A 6,012-nucleotide genomic window follows, 5' to 3' on the forward strand; every position below is an offset into this window, starting at 1 on the left:
ACACTTGAACCCAACCACATCACCAAGGGGTCAAAGTAATCAGGTTTGGCTTATGTGATGCTAGAGAATGTGAATAATTTTTTGTCAAGATCTCACAATTAAAGAGAATATTTTGGTATATAATGGGATGTGCTCTAAAGTCATTTATTTTGAAAGCTGAATAAATGGCTCTGTTTTCTCTTTCAATGCAACTTCAAAACTAATTATCCAACCCCTTCTGCTAAATCCATGGAGTCAAAAAGAAAGAACCGTTTTTACAAGATTACGTAGTTTACTTTTAGTGATATGTTACTTAATGGCAGACATTATGAAATAAATATTAGTCACTATATTCAGGTATGTTTAATATCACTTATTATCTAAGGTTCTGTGTGACCGAGGTTTCAACAATACCCAGATTTTTTTTTTCTGTAACTAATTAAAATAACCCTTTCTCTGCATGGAAAGTCAATCGGGTCTCAGACAAAAAGGTGCCATAATAAAATGGTCTCACTGAGATATAATTAGTAAGATTCGGATTTCCATCGATGATAAAAATGGTTTTGCGAAGGAAGATCTGGGTTCTTGGTGGTTGTTAAGTATCCATGATATGAATAAGTGTAAGGCCGCATAAAGATGGGTGAGATGGCATCGGAGGGATGCCCAAGAAGGGACGGCATGCCACACGCTCTGGCTTAATTGGTGCAGAGCCTTCTTCTATTTCTCCCTCACTAGCCAGGAGCCTGTGGCCATTAGCACTCATAGGAATATAGGCTTGTACTAAGGATCTTTCACCTCAGACATTTATGACTTGTCTATTCTCTCAGACATATATTTTTATCCATTTATTCATTTCTTATAGGCCTGGCAACTCAGCAGTTCGATTACTGGCCACTGTATTGTGCCTTGTATATGTCACATTACTATTTCTTTTCAACAGGAAGGAGATTTTCAAGGTATTTTCACTTCTTTAATCAAAGGGTGTTTGAGAGTCTGATAGTCTGGTTTTCCTACTACTGTCATCATCCTGAAATGGAAGAAAGATGGAGTTGAAGTGAGGGTAGGATGGGTCTCTAAAAAGCTCAGACGACAGGAAACATGTTTCAAGTTCACACTGGTATTTAGTGATGTGGAGAACAAATGCCAACGAGAAGAATGAAATTTCCTTACAACGTGCAGTCCATTGACATGTGCGAGGGACAGACTGAGTGACCCTCCTGTAGGAACTCAACTCTCCCAATGTTAATACTTGGCTAAGGGCAAGAGGCAGTCTTTGCTTAATGTTATCCCGACCTCCAGGATCCCGTAAGTCTCCTTTAACACATAAAAATTTTTATGGAAACTTCGTTTATTTCTACCCCCCAAGACAGATGTTGGCAATTGTCTTCCAAGCATATGGCCCCACTGATACACATCTGAAGGGTCTCATAATTCAGGTTTTACTAGATAGTAGTAAATGACCTTTTCCTAACAGCAGCTAACCTCTCAAGGTCCTGGAAACCCTGCTTCCAAAATTCCTTAGAGATTACGCTGTACCTAACCCACTTGAAAGTATATAATGGGCCACTCCTCAAGACCCCACTGCAGCTCTTTCTGCCCATGGGTCATGTCCCTTTACTTTAATAAAACCACCTTTTCATGCCAAAGACATCTCTGGAATTCTTTCTTGACTGCTCTAAAACCCAACATTTTCACCTCATTTAATACTCCCTTAGTGATTAGGAATGAAGAAATCAGAGTATCAAAAGATTGTTATTAAAGACATTAGCTGACTTTATGTTCACCTTCAGGAGGGCTGCAGAGCAGTGTCTTCATTTCTTGAGTGAAGAAGTACGTGAGACATATATGTGAAGGGTGAGGGGAGAAATAAAGAAGCTGGAACAGGGGAATGGCTTTCTAGGTCCTCTTACATATATTTTTCATAGACTCTTCAGGAACTCTGCAGTGTAATAACTTCCTTTTCTGTTAGACAGCCTTATACATTTAGAAATATTGTTCTGTATAAGCATTAAAGTGTAAAATTGAAAGATGTTTGAGTTCACATACATAATGATTTCATTGACTACACAGTGTCCTTAGGTTCATACCAAAACCACTTCTGGTTTCAATTTTCTTATCACATGAGGAAGTTGGATTATAAACCTCCCCTAAACCCCTTTTTAGCTCCACCATTCCCCAGAGCCAAACAAACTTTAGCTCAGATTATTTTTTAAAAAAAGGCTACATAGCTAAAATGCTTCAATTTTATTGGCCCCTTGTGTCCAATGCTTACAGTTATCTTAATGATTGAGATAGTCATCAGTTATCTAAATGATTAGGCAGTAATACAATTTTATAATAGTAACTAGATCTGATAAAATATATATATATATATAAATATTTTTTTAATTTAAAAATATATAAATATGTATATTTATATATCTATTTGGTTGAGATGACAAGACTATTGACTGGCTCATTATACACAGAAATAATGACAGATTTTTAGGGCTCAACTATCTTTCAAAAAGTAACATAGTGCATTTTTATGATTCTGGAAATGGAGAGACTGATAAACACAAGTCAGGAAACATCTATTCAGTATATGTGCTACATAAAAACAGTGTCAGAATAATTTTCTTGAAACTTATGAGATGATGTACAGAAATTGTGATTGATGTGAACATTTCAGTGGTGAGTTGTGCTCCTACAAAGGAATTAGTAACAGACTCATTTTACCAGTTTGGCTCATCCCCTTTTACCGATTGTAGCAATGGTTAGCTTTAAATCTCTGAGCGAATTTCAAGTCAACTTTCTGTCTGCTTCAGGGCTTATTCTCATTTTTAAAAATAAAACGCAGTGAAAACTTTAAGGTCCTGAGACTGGTCAAAGGATTTTGACTGTCCTTTCATTTTTTTTTTCCATTCATGTGTTTCACCACATTTAAATATCACTCACACTGCTTTCCTCCCCCAGTTGAAAGCAGAATTATTCCCATCTCTGCTTCTCACTTTCTTTGTCTCTCTCTCTCACCTGTCTCATGGAGACTGTTAGCAAATGTAATGGTCTACATCTTCAAAATATCCTGAATGATTTAATTCCTTGCTGCTTTTTTTCCTGATTATCTCACTGGGATTATTCTAATATTCTAGACTAGTTAGAGTCTACTTGTTTTCACTTATCCCCTCCATTGTTAAATATCCACCTAGGAACCAGATCATGAACTATAACATAATCCAGATTATGTTTTTTTTTTCTCAAGACCTCATAGTGCCTCACAATTTTCTTGAATTAAGGAGTTGTTGTTAAAGAATTTTTGCTTCTCAAGGAATTATTAAAAAGATTAATCTGTTTTAGTATGTTTAAATTAAAACACAGTTTCAAAGACCTGGTCAAAGATCAACCAACTTGTTTGTTTAATAATTGACCTAAGGATTATTTCTGGGACAAATTGCTGTACAGAAAGGCTTGAGTTCAGTAAAATCAAATGCTTTGTTGAATCTACCTAAACATCTTCAAAAGTAAACTCATTGCTCATATTTACTATTGTTCCCTTTACAATGTATTTTTTGTTTGTTTGTTTTTAAAGATTTTATTTATTTATTCGTGATAGACACACACACACAGAGAGGGAGACAGAGAGAGAGAGGGGCAGAGACACAGGCAGAGGGAGAAGCAGGCTCCATACATGGAGCCCGATGTGGGACTCGATCCCAGGACTCAGGGATCACACCCTGGACCAAAGGTAGATGCTCAACCACTGAGCCACCCAGGCGTCTCATACAATGTTTTATTTTTCCATAGCAAGTGTTATTCCCAGATACCAAGTTGAGGAATACAGCAATAGAGTGTAATATATTAGGAAATAAATTAATGATATTCTAAATACCTCAACAAGATACTATTACTAAATTACTCTAGGCAGTGGGGGAATTTAAAAATAATAAGAACTTATATATGAGAGTTGCTTTTACATAAAATTATCTAGATTGGGTAAATATTTTCCTTAAGAGCAAACATAAACATGTTCTTTGCCTAAATCAAGACATATTCACGTACTGAACTTATTTTTGCCAATCTTTAAGTTGGGTAATTGAGTTTAAATTGAATCACATATACCACCCGTTAAATCATAATGGTCATTCTGTAGTGTATTTTAGCCCTTAGATTAAAACGTCAAATGACCTGTAAACTCGTCGAATTACTCATAACACTGTATGCAATACAGTAAAAATGGTGCTGTGTCTTGATGCTCTTTTATTATCCAGGAATGGATTCCTCTGTTCTTCCTTCACAATCTGTTTTCTCTGTGCTTTTTGACTTTGTTCTGTAAGAGCATAGTCTCTCAGATTTAAGTGAGCTCCTGGGTGGATTTAAGAGACTGCACCATGAGGTCTCTCCCTTGGAAGTATTTCCAGAATGTATGATCTGAATTATTGGGAATATATGCTGAAAATCTAAGTTTTGTAAATCTACTCCCATACCTTATACACATAATGTAACAAAATTAGAAAGATACACATACACACAAATGACAGTATGAAAATGTAAATTTACTGAAAATGAAATATACTTGTATCAGAACCTTTTAGAATGGTTTGTTAGAACAAATTTTTTCTTCCTTGTCAACCAAATTTATTTTCTAGTGCCATTTTCCTGGTGAAAATTGCAACTACCAAAACATGAACACTTCATATGTGCAGAGAATTTCATCTCCAAAATGTAATTATTTCTGTTAATCCTTAATTGTCCTACGCATTTTCACAGTATATTTAAATATATGAATGTTGTATTTATAAAGCCTAGTTACTATATTTATATCCTTTGAATATGTGAAACATCTGAACTTTTTTTTTTTTTGAGTTGACATTCTGGTTTTAAGTAAATGCATACAGACACACAACTTCTTACACATTTTGTTAAGCTTTTCTATTTTTGATTAAGTTTTTCTAATATATTTTCATTGTTTCTAGTACTGTCAGTAATGACAAGTGCAATGTCATAAGCAGATCACTTGTACATGCATCTTGGTATCACTTGTTCAACTGTATCCATATGTCTTTTCATTATTTTAAAAAATGTTTCCTTATGCCTACTGTTTGCTAGAAAATGTGCCAGATGCTATGTATATAAGACAGCTCTGGTTTTTGCCCTCATATATTTGGTTTTTGATTTGTGTGAAAGACATGGAATTAGCAATTGCATACATAAAGAATAATAAGTGATATGATATAAAAATTATACAGTGTCACCAGAAAGCATAATAGTAACTCACTTAGTCTTATAGGGCATTTGAAATTTTAAGCTGAGGCCTAAAATATCCTAGAGTATGACCAATATGATTTAATAGATGATGTTTATTTTACTTACTTAGCATGTGTCAACTCCCAGCATTCTACATATCAGACATGTAGTAGGCAGACAAAAATCTTATGGAATAAAGGATGGATAAATAAGAGTTTGGCCAAGAGGTTTGGCAATGAGATAGATGCAGGGTTAGAGAGAGAACAGAAAAATGAAGGAGTGAAAGTGAGGGAATACAGAGGAAAAATGTTCATTACCAGGTGAACAATGAAGAGATGAAGCTAGAAAGGTAAATTATGGCTGATTCACAGAGGTTTGTAAGACAATCAGAAATCATTGAAATGATCTAAACAAAGGACTCCCATAATTACATCACCAAATTACATTTCAGAAAGATCACTCTGTTTGGTCAGTGGAGGATAGCTTGGAGGGACCAAATCTGGTAGAAGAGAAGATTTAAAACACTATACGGGTCATCTAGCTGAGATCAGATGGTTCTCAGACTGGTAAGATATCAGCGGTTTTAGAGAAATGTGGGCATATTCCTGAAACACTTAGAGATATCACAGACTTTGGTTTTGATTAGATGTGATGAATGTAGGAGAGGGTGGCATCAAGAAGGATTCCCAGGTACATAGAGAAGCAACAGTGGTAATGGATGGAAAGACAGGCCCAGGCATGTAGACTCTGAGATGCTTGTGTCGTATTCATGTGAAGGAACCCAGCTGACAGATGAAAGGACTGGGTCAG

Source organism: Nyctereutes procyonoides, unplaced genomic scaffold, assembly GCF_905146905.1.
Source record: "Nyctereutes procyonoides isolate TBG_1078 unplaced genomic scaffold, NYPRO_anot_genome, whole genome shotgun sequence".
Lineage (NCBI taxonomy): Eukaryota > Metazoa > Chordata > Mammalia > Carnivora > Canidae > Nyctereutes > Nyctereutes procyonoides.